This window comes from Mandrillus leucophaeus, unplaced genomic scaffold (assembly GCF_000951045.1).
Source record: "Mandrillus leucophaeus isolate KB7577 unplaced genomic scaffold, Mleu.le_1.0 Scaffold174, whole genome shotgun sequence".
NCBI lineage: Eukaryota > Metazoa > Chordata > Mammalia > Primates > Cercopithecidae > Mandrillus > Mandrillus leucophaeus.
In genome coordinates this window covers 946,973-963,662 of record NW_012101743.1, presented here as the reverse complement: position 1 = coordinate 963,662, position 16,690 = coordinate 946,973, and positions in this window count along the sequence as shown.

Sequence of the window (16,690 nt, the reverse complement as noted above, 5' to 3'; positions counted from 1 at the left end):
GTTTGTCATAAATATAAGTAATATGGGTGTGTGTGTGTGTGTGTGTATATATATATATATATATATATATGTATATTTTCCGTTTTATAAATTATACTTTAAGTTCTGGGGTACATGTGCAGAATTGTTACATAGGCATACAAGTGCCATGGTTGTTTGCTGCACCCATCAATCCATCATCTACATTAGATGTTTATCCTAATGCAATCCCTCCCCTAGTTCCCTCCCCATGACAGGCCCCAGTGTGTGACGTTCCCCTCCCAGTGTCCATGTGTTCTCATTGTTTAATTCCCACGTATGAATGAGAACATGCAGTGTTTGGTTTTCTGTTCTTGTGTTAGTTTGTTGAGAATGATAGTTTCCAGCTTCATCCATGTCCCTGCAAAGGACATAAACTCATCCTTTTTTATGGCTGCATAGCATTCCATGGTGTATTTGTGAAACATTTTCTTTATCCAGTCTATCATTGATGGACATTTGCATATATTGGGTATAAATATATGTATTATGCAATATATGGGTTGGTTCCAAGAGCCCATATAGCCAAGACAATCCTAAGCAAAAAGAACAAAGCTGGAGGCATCACGCTACCTAACTTCAAACTATACTACAAGGTTACAGTAACCAAAACTGCATGGTACCGGTACCAAAACAGATATATAAACCAATGGAATATAACAGAGGTCTCAGAAATAACACCACACATCTACAACCATCTGATCTTTGACAAACCTGACAAAAACAAGCAATGGGGAAAGGATTCCTATTTAATAAATGGTGTTGGGAAAACTGGCTAGCTATATGCAGAAAACTGAAACTGGACCCCTTATTTACACTTTATACAAAAATTAATTCAAGATGGATTAAAGACTTAAAAGTAAAACCTAAAACCATAAAAACCCTAGAAGAAAACGTAGGCGATATCATGCAGGACATAGGCATGTACAAAGACTTCATGACTAAAACACTAAACGCAATGGCAACAAAAGCCAAAATTGACAAATGGGATCTAATTAAACTAAAGAGCTCTGCACAGCAAAGAAACTATCATCAGAGTGAACAGGCAATCTACAGAATGGGAGAACATCTTTGCAATCTATCCATCTGACAAAGGGCTAATATCCAGAACCTACAAAGAACATAAACAAATTTTCAAGAAAAACAAACAACCACATCAAGAAGTGGGCAAAGGATATGAACAGACACTTTTCAAAAGAAGACATTTATGCAGTCAACAAACATATGAAAAAAAGCTCATCATCACTGGTCATTAGAGAAATGCAAATCAAAACCACAGCGAGATGCCGTCTCATGCCACTTAAAATGGCAATCATTAAAAATTCAGGAAACAATAGATGCTGGAGAGGATGTAGAGAAATAGGAATGATTTTACACTGTTAGTGGGAATGTAAATTAGCTCAACCATTTTGGAAGACAGTATGGCAATTCCTCAAAGATCTAGAACCAGAAATACTATTTGTCCCAGCAATCCCATTACTGGGTATATACCCAAAGGATCATAAATCATTCTACTATAAAGACACTTGCACATGTATGTTTATTGCGGCACTGTTCACAATAGCAAAGACTTGGAACCAACCCAAATGCCCATCAATGATAGACTGGATAAAGAAAATGTGGCACATATACACCATAGAATACTATGCAGCCATAAAAAGGATGAGTTCATGTCCATTGCAGGGATATGGATAAAGCTGGAAACCATCATTCTCAGCAAACTAACACAAGAACAGAAAACAAAACACCACATATTCTCACTCATAGTTGGGAGTTGAACATGAGAACACATAGACATGGGAAGGGGACCATCACACACCAGGGCCTGTCAGGGGGTGGGCGGCTAGGGGAGGGATAGCATTAGGAGAAATGCCTAATGTAGATGGCGGTTTGATGGGTGTGGCAAACTACCATGTTGCGTGTATACCTATGTAACAAACCTTCACGTTCTGCACATGTGTGCCAGAACTTAAAGTATAATAAATTTTAAAAATCTGTCAGACATTATTATTGTAAAGAATATCTTTCAACACACTTAAGAATACAGCATATATTCATAAAAGTGGCTTAATTAGTGTCAGTGATTCAAAATGAAGGGGAATTTGACAAAGTCTTAGGGCAGACAATTTCAAAAAACCCAAAGAGACTCTGAAATTTTCCCTAAAGGAAGTGCAGCACCACAGAGGGGAAAATCATTTCATCAGTAATAAAATTTCAGATATTGTTTCACTAAGATTATTTGAAAACTTTGGAACAGCTAGGGAATTTCAGAGTATCCTTGAGATCATGGATATCATTGTTTCTGAAAATGTGGTTTGTGACTCACCTTCATCAGACTTGCCTAGGGAACTATTAAACAAAAAAATGCAGATTCATAAGACCTTCCAACCCCAAAGCTAATGCTCTAGTAAAATCTCTGCAGGTAAGACCCAGGGATGTATATTTTCACCAAGATTTCCAGGTAGATACCGCTCTACTGAGATATGAGAACCATCAAACTGTTCAGCAGTGTACTCTGTTTACAGGAAAGGACAGTCCAAAGCCTTGGGGAAGTGATTAATTGCCTCCAAGTACAGTTAATATGGCGGTAATGATAATATATTTTGCTGAGTTGTTTGCTCTAGTACAGACTGTGTTAGGAAAATAAGTATGTGAAATTACAGTAAATATTCTCTTCACTTTGTATTTTGAAGTGTCCCATACTCATGAGAATAATTCCTTTTCAGTTATAAGCCTAGAGATAGCAGTCCTAATATAACCTTTCATACCACTGAAAACTGTGCCCGGCTGTTCTCCCTCCAACACCATCTTAGAGGATGTTTAGTCATCCTCTATTTCTGTTTATAATCTCTCCAGTTGTTTGGACTATATTTCTACCCCGTGCCTCCTTCTAAAGGTCTTTTGACCTTCTCTTGTTGGGTCACAGGTTAGGCAGCAATACAGACCCACCACTATGTGTAGGACACTCTGAAGGCTTTATTTCTTCTTTTTCAATCATTGCCACCATAAACAACACTGCTGGCCAACACCACTCTTTATTTCTCTCCAAGAGGTGTGGTTCCATTTCTTTCTTAATTTTGTTCACAAAAGCAACCACAAGAATGATAACCAACAGTACAAAAATCAAATAGAGACCTGAAACTCTACCATGGCATGTATCTGGTTTCTTTCAGTTCTGTCCCTGCTTATCTTAGAAAGATGAGAAATAACAGTCTCTGGAGTTACTCAGGAAGGTGTTTGGGTTAAGACCAGTATCCTAATTATTAACAAAGAATTGCTAGGTAATACACCTTAATTTTCTATTCATAGCTGAAGCATACTTAGGCCAATAATTCTAAAGATACTATACTACTACTGCTATTATCAATATTTGTATTATTGCTACTACTACAACTACTACTTCCGTTATTAATACCACCACAAGTGCTATGACTGGTTAACACTTATTGATTGCTTTCATTATGCTGATGCTGTTTCAAATGCTTTACCTATAGTTTAGCATTTAATAGTAACAACAAAACTATGCATTAGGGTCTATAATTTCCACTACTTTTTTCTAAAGATGAGGAAATTGAAGTATAGGGGACTTAAATTACTTGTCAAAATTCATACAGCTTGTAAGTGGTAGAACAGGATTTAGAATCCAGGCAGTCAGCCTGGATTTCTATTCTCAATCAACGCAATCTTCCATTGAGGTGGAAATTTTCTTCTCCTGTAAGTAGTCCTGGTCCATGTGTATGTACTTTTAGGTAATAATCACAGTTCTAGATACCTTTTGTTTATATCCTCCCTGAAGCACTAGGAAAGTATCTGTCATTAATTTCATTGCTTGTTTAGGAAGTTCTCGACTATACACTTTATTTGTTGAGGAAAATAGAGTAGGGGATATTACCAGCATTTTCTATTTCAAAAACTGAGGCTTGAATAAAACAACCCAAAGTGAGTATTGACAAGACTAGAACTAGATTAGAAACAGACTAGAACCAGACTAGAAGTCAAGCCTTCCGTATTCCATTGCCAGACTAAAGGTTAGAAGAGGGAAAGAAGCAATAGGATTTACTGTAGGAACTATGAGGTCCAAGCCAGGGAAGTATTTTCTGTGTAGTCATTCAGCAGACACAAAACACGATAATGCAAATTTAGGTTGCAAAACCAATTAACTTTTTGCCATCTATTGTGAACTAGTAATTGTATCTATCATGTAAAGATAAAGATTTAAAGATTTTTACAACCTTTAAAGACGTAATTCATAAAACATTGATCTGTGCCATAACAGCCCAAACCTATTGCTTTGTATTGAGCATTGTTTTTGTTTAGCCAAATTATAACTTGTGTTGTGGCCAAGTCAACTAATCAACATACAACTTATTGGGAAGAAAGGACAAAAAGGTGAGGAGATGAGTTGGAAATAAAAATCTATGTTTATTTTCAAAACAAAATGAAAATTATGGAAACAGCCAGGTTTGGGAGCCTATAAATGTCTTCTGAAAATTTTATTTTGTAGAGAACAAAATTGAATTTAACCAGTAGAAGTAACTTTTTTGTATGAAGATGTAGGCTTCAAATCAATATGGTTTACTTCAGTGTATTATTATTTGAATGAGTGGCAGAAAGAAAAGTAAAAATGAATAAATTGTAAACTACAAATATCACAGAATATTTGATTTTCTGAATATGAGAACATGACTAAGCATATCACAGATTCACTGTTTGGCATTAGCCTAGGGAAATAATGCAATCTAATATTTTAATGACATACCAATACCATGTAGAAATAACATGTTGTTTTGAAGGTGGACTGGGAGAGGGTGGAGTGGAAGAATTAAGAATTTTTTTTTCATTTATGGTATGTGTGATGAAAGATATTTATAATTCATCGTCCAAGGGAATCAGTCAAAAGCCTATGTATCCAGCTAATTCAATAGTTCTATATTTAGGATATATTTAGAATCCCAGGTACAACACTGCAGAAGTTGAATTTGTACAACATTTTCAGAAACATTTAGTTGACATAATAAACCACTTGACTAATAATCATAGAACTTAAGCAGAATTTTCAAGATCCAAGGCTAAATCTGCCATAATAATAGACAGTTGAGAAATGTAATCATGACTATGATTGGGTGGTATAAATAAGAATAAATATAGAACTATTGAATGAAATACATGAAAATGGAATTGGACATTCTTTTAATATTTTAGAATTATTGTTTAAAGTACTGCAGCTTATTATACTAGGTTATATAATGTGTACATAAAATTCATGTTCGCCTGGAACCTGTGCATGTGACCTTATTTAAAAATAGAGTCTTTGCAGATATAATCGAATTAATATGAGGCCTTGATGCATTAGCATGGGCCGTAATCTGACACTTGGTGTCCTTATAAGAAAAAGGAAGTTTGGACACAAACACACAGAAGATGGCCATATTAAGAAAGCTGCAGAGATTGCAACTATGGTGCCATACATCAAGGAATGCCAAGATTACCAGCAAATACCAGAAGCTAGAAAAGGCAAGGAAGGATTCTTCCGTAGACACTTCAGAGGGAACATGGCCATGCTGACACCTTTATTTTGAACTTGTAGCCTCCAGAACTGTGAGAGAATGTATTTCTCTTGTTTTAAGCCCCTAAATTTGCTGTGATGGGCCTAGAAAATTAATATAGTTATGTTCCTTGTATTATGTTTACAAGATTATGTCAAAGTGCTAGAGGATTAATTTAACTTTTTAAGGCAGAGTTCCTGCAAGGGAAAACTCTTTAGAAATTTGATTCCAATGATGGCAAATGGAGACAAGAACTAAAGAAATGAATGTATTCTCTAGGATGCTGCATGAAGGGTGTGGCAAGACCACATAGGAGAGAGAAGCATAGGCCAATAAAAATATTCTCTGGGAGGCTAATTCCCCAAATTATCTGAGGTCTGCAACAAATCCTAGGAATATCCATAAGAACTTTTAAAGGTATGGTGACCAACCATCTCAGTTGTCCCAAGACTGAGAGGTTTCCCATAACATGAGACTTTCAGTGTTAAAACTGAGATAGTTTGGGGCAAACTGGGATGAGTTGATAATTCCATTAAAGCTATGTACAGAATAATAAGGTGGCTAAGAAAGATATTTGCTTGCCGTTTGAGGTAGATCAGGTAATGTTTATAGATAATGGAGGGAAATTAGTTATTTAACTCTTGACTCTTACGTTCTCTGTCAAGTAGAATTATTTTCACATAGAAAAGGAGAAAACTAAGATGGCTACAAGGAATTTGAACTTGGTGCAGAACTAGAGAGCACATAACTTAGAAAACTGGTCCACATTTTCTTCGTTCAGTATCCAGTTCACTGGGCAACATATAACTTTAAGTCCCACGAAATCACAGTAAGTGGTGTTTCTCACTGTCCACTTGGGATCCTGAAACCAAAGGGGATGAATGTCAATGATGAAACCCATCATTGACATTGTCTTTCCCCCTTTCTCCTCAAGTTACCCTGCAGAAACTCTGTAGCCCCACTAATTTGCAATGCTCCTGTCCTCCCAGGTTCCATGACTGCCAAGATGCTCAGGTCTAGAAAAGCCTAATTATTTATTCTTTCTATCCTTCTATATACAACCAGCTTCTTTCTACTCTACATTTTTCCCCTGATTAGAGCTTCCACGTGCATAGCGGTTTTTTTTTTTTTTTTTGAGATGAAGTCTCGCTCTGTCGCCCAGGCTGGAGTGCAGTGGCGCGATCTCGGCTCACTGCAAGCTCTGCCTCCCGGGTTCACGCCATTCTCCTGCCTCAGCCTCCCTAGTAGCCGGGACTACAGGCGCCCGCCACCGCGCCCGGCTAGTTTTTTGTATTTTTTAGTAGAGACGGGGTTTCACCGTGTTAGCCAGGATGGTCTCGATCTCCTGACCTCGTGATCTGCCCGTCTCGACCTCCAAAGTACTGGGATTACAGGCTTGAGCCACCGCGCCCGGCCAGCATAGTGGTTTTTGAATCTGAGTTTCTTCTTTCCTTTAAAACTGGCTGAAAACTCACCTCTTCCAAGAAGTTTTTCTTAATTGAGCTCACTATACTCTAATAACTCATTATTTCATGTCCCTAATTCCTAGATACCGTACTCAACAATTATATTAATTATAACTACAATTACAATAACAACTGTGTGTCTTGTCTATGACCCACATGATGTCTACTGATATAGGCTGTCCAAGATCATGTATCTGAAAAGAAAACAATTTATGGATTGTTAGAATGATCATCTCTGCTTATTTGTGGTCCACCTTGCACATACTCTTGATTACTTCTTCTAAAGAGAATAGATAGGATGTATCATATCCATCAGGGTGCAGCAAGGATGAGGATCCAGCATCTTGTGGTCTTGTTGATGACTGGCTAATTCATGGGGGTTAACATGATTAGAACTTACATACCTGAGACTACTTTGCCATACAGGGAATGATCCTAGGACTGTTTAACATGACTGACTTTCCAGCCTCCAGGCTCAAATGAATAACATCTTCAGGGCATTGCCAGATATGACATTGCTTAATAATCCTGAAGGCAACCATAACTATCTACTTTTTATTAGCATTGCCATATTGAAGCCTTAATTAATCTCCTGTGTACGCAATGTTTTTTATTAACATGTTTAATAGAATTAAATGCTTTAGTAACTCCCTTTTATAAATTGGGTGATAGAACATTATAGATGGGCTAAAAGCATCTCAATTTTTAACAAAAATAGTGACCCTGACATTGGTCCTGAGCCAAATTCTAGAATACTTTATTAAAAGCATAGTGAGCCACTAGATGCAATTGTCACTGGTGTCTATCTGACTTGAGCCTACTAAAAATAAGTGATACCAAACTAATACCTTTTTTGACAAGATAACTAGTTACCTTGTCTACTAAAGTTAACTAGACTGATGTATCAGGGGAATTCATTAAAGAAGTGAATCCAAACTGTATCAGTGAGATTTGATTTGATATTTGATTAGGTAGGTAATGAGATATATGTGGACAAATGGAGAAATGTGGCTAGTTGTTAGTACAATTGGGAGAATTGTTAACTGCTGAAGTGGCGCCAACCAAAGAGGCTGATTAATATATTGCTATTTTGAAGAAAAATTTTTAGTGAGGAATCCGTCCTCAGCCTGATACTCCCAACAATTTGTTAAATTCTTGTGTTTTATGAATCACATAATCATATAATCTCTAAGTGTGAAGGAATTGGGAAGAATAGTAAATATATTAAAGGATATAATGAGGTTTGATGAGATCTGAATATGCTAGAGTGATGGCCACTGCTAAGAAGATATAATTAAATGTGGATAAATGCCAGAATTTACTTATGTCCAGAAAGCCAACTGCATATGTATCAGTTTGAGAATACAACCTCTATAAGTAAAAGACGTAAACATTTTCACTGATCATTATCAATCAGTTCTGTAATGTATCTGCTAAGAAAGCTAATGTAACCCTAAGTTATATTAACAAAAATTTAGTGTCTGGATGGAAGGATGTGATAGGTCCATAGTCTCATTAGTTTCTTGTGCTTCACAGAGTGCACTCGGAGTATCATGTTAAATTCTGGGTCCTTCCCTCTAAGTGAGTATTTCCTTCTAAATTTATACCTTAAGGCAACAATTTCAATTCCATCTGGAAATTAATAATTCCCAAATGTGTATCAGCAGCCACAATTTTTCTCTAGTTCTCACGTCTGTATTTCTCCATTTCCAACTGCTTACTAGTTGTCTCTAGTTTGTTGTGCACTTGACATCTCAAATTCAAGAAATCAAAAATTAAAATTATCATCTCCACTGCTTATGCTACCATCTATTACCACATCAATGCTCACACAATGACATCCATTTTTCCATTAATATATTTATTATCTGGGAGTAAAATAAAATTTTACTCCCAGATAATAAATAAAATTTTATTTATACGTCCTTTAACCTGAAACCTGGGAACCAGACTTGATTCCTTTAACTTACTCCAGACAACCGATATTTATCGCTACATTTTGCCATTTCTACTCTTGAATCTTTCTTCAACCCCCCTATTCTCTTCATCTCCACTTAACACTGCCTGAATTTGACACTTTAGTATATTATTTCTCATTCAGATTAACTATAGTTTCCCTCATGCGTCCCTCATGCTTTTGCATTTGCTGGTATTTACACCTAAAATAAATATAATATTGGACATTGGGCTATGTATTAGAGATAAAAACTCATTTTAGCCCTTAATTCTCTCATACTTTTATGGAAGAAAAAGCCATGTAAATTATTATAATACATATGATGTAAAGATGGAGATTTTTATGAAGGTTCAGAGGAGAAGACTACAGTAAGTCAGTAGGAAAATCTACATACAGGGTAGAAAATTGTCTTGGAGGAAGTGAGACCTGAACTCGGAGTAAATAAGTATTAACCAATAATTTCTGATAGAGAGTATACAGCATGAGCAAAGTTATGAAGGTAATGAATAGAAAAGTATATGTAGGAAGCACAAAGCGTTTGATATTGATATACGGCAGAGTGAGAGATAGAAAGCTGACATTAGCTAAGACTGCAGAGGGAGGCAGGAGCTATCTTACAAGGTTCATGGTAAGAAACTTGGACATTATTCTGTGAGCATCAGAGAGCCATGAAATAATTTTAGTAACAAACATGAAATTATCTGATATCATTTCTTAAAAAATTTAGTGGTCTTTGATAATGGTGTTTCATATTTTAGCATTATTTTTAACAGCTTTAGTGAGGTATAATTCACAGACTAAATAGTTTACCCTTTTAAAGTATACAGTTCAATGGTTTTTAGTATGTTCACAGATATGTGCAACCATCATAGTCAATTTTGGAACAGTTTAGTTACCTCAAAAATAAACCCCTTCATTTTTTAAGAGTGTTTAGGCTAGAACTTTATTCTCCTTTACAGGTAAAGATAGTTTCTTTGGGCAGAAATTAGGAGCTATTTTATGGCCTGTTAATCCCTCTAGGCTAAATACTTGAGTCGTGGTTCTGGAGCTAGGTGTTGGAACAATGGCAAGCTTCTTTCTGAGTGACATCCCTGCTCTAGCTGTTGAGAGCACTCAGTAGAGAGGATGGACAGCAGACTGAGATAACCTCAACTTGCTAGCATGGGATTGCCACATCACAAGCAAGACCAAGAAAGGTAAGGGCCCTAGTATTCTCAGAGTACTAATCAAAGTATAGCCCATTTCCCATGAGTGGGACAGGCAGAAGGGAACCCCAACTTCTTAATCACACTTGTCTAGGACTTATCCTCACTATCAGGTAGCAAGGGACAAGATGAAAAATGCTAATACTTTGTTGTCCCTAAAAATAAGGCCTCTGTCTGGGCATTGTGGGGACAGGGAGTCCAGTGTTCTTAACTGAAGCAATCTGAGTAAAGTTTCCGTCTTGCTAGGCTGGGTTTGGGGAAGAAGTGGTATTGGGTCAAATATCACAGTCTCTGGCCTTTATTTCTTAATTTTCATATATATTCTGGAACAGATTTTTCTTTATTTGCTATTTGCCTTTAGGAACATTTTCAGAGACGTTAAATGTTTCTGATTGTTTGTTTTTAGTTTTCTCCAGTTTCACTGGGGACTGTATCAGTGGAACTCCTAATGCCGTTGTGTCAGAAGTCAAGTTCCCTGATTGTATTTGATATAGATCATTTTGGTAACTGTGAGAAGAGTTGATGAGTGATGAAAACAACTAGAGTCAAGGAAGTGAGTTAAGGCATGGCTGTGTAAGTCCAAGGTATAGATGATGAGATCCTGAACTTAGGGCCATTATATAAGACAGATTTGAAAGAGAGAAAGAGGCAAATGAATGTGTAGGATTTGGTGCCATATGTATAGAAAAATAAAGCAAAGTCAGAAATGCCCACACATTTCTAATGTAGGTGATTCTGTAGGTAGAGTTAGTTCCGTGTCAGTAACGAACATGGGATAAGGACTTTGGTGTGGACATATTGAGTTTAAGGTGATTGTGGACCATCTAGGTAAAAATGTCAAGTAAGCATTTTACACATACATATAAAGCCCAGTCTGGGATGGAGATATATGTTCCAAAGTTATCAACATTTAACATGGCAGTAAATATCACAAAAAAAAGTAAGTGAAATTGCTAAAGTAAATAAAATTTCTCATTTTCTCATAAAATGAGAAAAGTAGTGTATATGGGACAGAGCTGTCCAGAACAACAGTGAAGGAAAAGAGGCAGAACCAGAAGGAGCCCATGAAAGAGAAAAAGAATGGTTAGAGCAGAGTATGATGTAATAGAAACCTAGTGCTTCAAGAAGGAAGTAATCAACTTGTCTGATGTAGCAGAGAGGTCACACAGCATAAGGATGTTAAAATACCAATTGAATTTAGCAATCTCTGCTCTCTATCCCCTTGTTCAAATGAAAAATTCCCATGGAACATTTAAAACACTTCTCAGTCGTAACACACTAATCCTTCTCTGAACATTTTCCCTCACTCCCTCTCCCTTGTGTCTTCTAGGTAGATTTACATTCTCCTTCCTTTATGTTCCTTAATGATCTCGTTCATAATTTTATTATAGCAGTTGTTACAAAGCTTTGTATGTGTTTGTCCTCTTACATAACCTCCCCCATTAGACTAAAAGTGTACTGAGAGGTGGAAAATTTTATACTCTTCACTACAGTGTCATTTCACCAAGCACAGTGCCTAATACACAGAAGGTACAAAATAAGTATTTGCTAGTGTATGAGATGACTTGACGTAATAGTTTATAGAAGACAGTTGAAGGAACTGAAAATATTTATTGAAGAGCAAAACTTATACCAAGATTTGACCACTATAGTCAGAAATTTGAAGCGTTGACACATGGAAAAGTGATTTATCTTTTTCTTAGTGGCCTCCAAGACTAAGACAAATATGAGAAATCATCACAAAAAGAGAATTTGTTTAATTCAACAAATAATTACTAAATTATCAGTGCAAGCATCAGTTGCACTGTGTTTAAGAAAGTGGCAATTTCCTGCCATTGAAAGTGTCTAGTAATAAGATAGATGACTACTTATGGGGCATATTGCACAGGGCATTTGCAGTTGAATTTGAGGAACTCAAAACATTTCTAATGCAACCTGGCTATTTTTATTATCATGTTTTATCATTCCGTGTAATATCAGTTGTGGACATGCATCAAGATCAATGGACAATAGTTTTGGTTTCATAGTCTCTGAAAAATATGAAAATATAATCAGGGTGCTGAAAATTAGCAAATGGGAATCAGGATGTTTAGTCAAATTTGAATTTTAGGAAAAAAAGAACAGTATTTTAGTATATCTATATCTTATGTAATGTTTGGAATAAACTTAGGAAAAGAAAAAAAAAAAAGTTGTCGGCCTGGCGCGGTGGCTCACGCCTGTAATCCCAGCACTTTGGGAGGCTGAGGTGGGCTGATCACAAGGTCAGGAGATCAAGACCATCCTGGCCAACATGGTGAAACCCCATCTCTACTAAAAGTACAAAAATTTGCTGAGAGTGGTGGTGTGTTCCTGTAGTCCCAGCTACTCAGGAGGCTAAGGCAGGAGAATCGCTTGAATCTGGGAGCTGGAGGTTGCAATGAGCCAAGATCGCACCACTGTACTCCAGACTGGCAACAGAGTGAGACTCAGTCTAAAAAAAGAAAGAAAAAAAAAAGTTGTTTATCTGAAATTTAAATTTAATTATTTTCAACTTTATGTGGTAACACCATTTATTATGTCATACACAAAATATTCAGCTGTATGTATACTATCAATGTATACTATCAATGAGTATATAAAATACAGGTTGGATTTTTTGTAATTTTATAATTTTTGTGAGTACATTGTCAATGTACATATTTATGGGGCATATGAGATATTTTGGTACAGTAATGCAATGTGTAATAATCTCATCATGGAAAATTGAGTATCCATTCCCTCAAGCACATATCCTTTCTGTTACAAACAATCCAATTGTATTCTTTTAGTTATGTTAAATGTACAATTAAAACATTGTTGACTATAGTCCCCCTGTTGTGCTGTTACATACTAGATCTTATTCATTCTTTCAATTTTGTACACATTAACTATCCCCTCCTCCCCAATGACCCCTCACTATCCTTCCCAGCCACTGGTAAACATTCTTCTATTCTCTATTTCCATGAGTTCAATTGTTTTGATTTTTAGATCTCACAAATGAGTGGTAACATGTGATGTTTGTCTGTCTGTGCCTGGCTCATTTCACTTAACATAATGACTTCCAGTTCCATCCATGTTGTTGCAAATGACGAGGTCTCATTCTTTTTGATGGCTGAATAATACTCCATTGTGTATAAGTACTACATTTTCTTTAACCACTTATCTGTTGATGGACACTCAGATTGCATCCAAATTTTGTGTATTGTGAATAGTGCTGTAACAAATATGGAAATGCAGGTATCTCTTCAATACCCCGATTTCCTTTCTTTGGGGTATGTACCCAGCACTTTGATTGCTGGATCATATAGTAGCTGTATTTATAGCTTTTTGAGAAGCCTCTAAACTGTTCTCCATAGTAGTCATACTAATTTACATTTCCATCAACACCATATGAGCCTTCCTTTTTCTCCATAACATCACAAGCATTTGTTATTACCTGACTTTTGGTTATAAGCCATTTTAACTGGGTGAAACGATGTCTCATTGCAGGTTGGATTTGCATTTCTCTGATGATCACCTTTTCATAAGCCTGTTTGCCATTTGTATATCTTCTTTTGAGAAATGTCTATTTAAATATTTTGTCCATCTTAAATCAGATTATTAGAATTTTTCCCATAGCATTAGTTGAGGGCTTTATATATTCTAGTTATTCATCCTAGTCACATGGGTAGTTTGCAAATATTTTCTCCCGTTCTGTGGATTGTCTCTTCATTTTCTTGATCGTTTTCTTTAGTGTGCAGAGGATTTTTATAATAACTTCATGTGATCCCATTTATCCATTTTTTGCATTGGTTGCCTGTTCTTGTGGGGTATTGCTTAAGAAATCTTTTGCCCTGACCAATATCCTGGAGATTTTCTCCAATGACATCCTGTAGAAGTTTTGTAATTTAAAGTCTTAGATTTAAGGCTTTAATCCATTTTGATTTGATTTCTGTATACAGCAACAGATAAGGATTCTTCCGCTTATAAATATTCAGCTTCCCCAGCACCATTTACTGAAGAGACTCTTTTCCCCAGTGTAAGTTCTTGGCACCCTTATCAAAAATTACTTCTCTGTAGGTGTGTAAATTTTTTTCTGAGTTCTCTGTTCTGTTCCATTGGTCTATGTGTCTGTTTTTTGTTTTGTTTTGTTTTGTTTTTTCAGTGTCATGCTGTTTTGGTTACTATACCTCTTTCATATAATTTGAAGTCAGGAAAGCTGGAATCTTGGGGCAAACTAGGTACATAAGTACCTTTAGACACAAAATTAAGGGCATATGTGGTAGTCAAGTATAACTGGAAAACAATTTAGGAACCCCAAACTTGTGACTAAAATCCAGACTGGGATGGTAGCTTACTCCTAAGCCACAGTGATGATTGTGGCTTAGATTACAGCTAAACTCTCTGTCTCAGTCAGGAGCTGGGGCATATATTTGCCTAATGGAAGCACCAATAAAACTCAGCTTTAAGGAACTGAGGAAAGCAAAGGCATCATTATAGTGTAAAAAGCCCTGCTTTAACTCAGCCTAGTGCAAATCCTTTTCACACAGAAAGGAGACCTAAAGTAGTGTCAACCTTGGGAGAGGGGAGAGTTTCCTGCATTTCTTTTGCCTGGAAGCCATTTTTCTGTATTTTTAATTCAGTTTGCATTATCTTCCTTTGTATCTAGGCATTCCCATTTGATAATTACTATATCTTTTAGGTCATTGTAGTACATTTCAATAAACAACTTAGAATTTGTTCAATTGAACATTCTGTGGCCTGAAAGACTAAACATTCATTTTAAAAATGAATATCACTGAGAAACTACAGGGAAGCACAAACTCCTTTGTCTGATTGAAATCACTCCCCTACAGCACAATGTGGCCATCTAGCTTTCACCAGACAGAAACAGCTGTTGAAAGACCATTGTAGCTTTCTTTTATTTTGAATCACTAAGGACACTTCAGGAAGAGATTTTGAATTATGTATTAGAACATTCATTGGTATCAATCTATATCTGAACCCTCTGTGCTTCCTCCTTAAGCATTAGCACCTCTGTAGGTACTGAGAGGACTTTCCACCAGTGGCAAATAAGCAGACGGCATGAGTCTGCAGCATTTGCTTTTCTATGTTTGGATAAGCAGTGAAAATAAAAATAAAAATGCGTATATGACCTAACTCATCATGTACCTTTTTATAGTTTGAATGCTATAGCACAAAGAGAATCTGAAATCAGCACAGTTCCAAAACCCATAGGGATTCTGTGTTGTCACTTGTTCAGCAATCAGTTAATGGGCAGACCTCGCACAATAACTTGCTCGCTAAGGAAATTTTCACTTCTCACACAGCACCAGGCCCTGTAAGTTGAGAGACAAAAGTGAGATGATCTCTCTAACTAAAGACTTGAACTGCTTTCCTTCTTTGGAAACTTTTCTAAATTCTCATAGTTTGTCTTATTTGATAGTTGCCTTGACAGGTGACATTGTTGATAGGCAATTTGGTCAGTCATCAATAAAGGAACATAGCAGCCATCTCAGTCTCCTTCTGCAGAGCTCTCTTGACAGATGCAGAAATCATCTGCATTGTGGAAGTTATCAGTCAGCTGGATGTTCTTGGGGGACAGGAAATAAGAAGTCATACTAATGGGTGAATCAAGAAAGACCTCTTCAAAGATCATTCACGGCCTATGGGCAGCCAAGGAAAACCACTGGATACAATGACCTAAAATCTCTGCAAACATAAATCTGAAGGATTGTGTCGATTGTTTTGCAAAAAAGTGCCACTGCTTTATTAAAACATAGATGCTCCAGATTGAAATTACTCCTGAAATAACCTGTACCTTAGAGATGAAACTCTGATCAGATCACAGGACTCACCTCCCAGGGGACAGTGTTGGAATTCCTATTTGAAATGTATATTTGAGTGGAATTTTAATTGTGCTATAGTTCCGAGTTTGAATTCAGACAATCTATATGGAAATCCTAGCGCACAGTTTACTAGTTTAGCAGCAGCAGTGCTTTTATCTCTGCCTCCCACTGCCCATAATTCCTATTAGCCACCAATTAAAGTTACACCCATAATCAAAGACAATGTGTTACTCTGCCAGTAAAACTTCAAGACAAGTCCCTTTATTCTTTCTTTTGTTTACCACTCCTAAATTTATTTTTTGCAGAGATTCTGGAGTTACTTTGTGAAATTGGTTAAGGTATTTAAACTTTTGTTTAGAAAAAAGATATGACTTACTAACTTATGTTTCAGTATTGGGAGGTTAAATTAAATATAATATATGTAAAGAACATACCATAATGTTTGAGATATATTCTCCACTCAAATGGTAGCTTATTATCCTCTTCTCAAATTTATATTACTAATATTATTAACAGCAATAAATAAAACAATAGTCTTTATTTTTATTATTTGTTGTGTTTAGCTTGCCTCAAGTGTCATCCTCCTCCGTGATTCTAAGTTACTTCTTAATGCTTCCGTTTTTGATTCCGAGGATATTTCTACCACATAGGG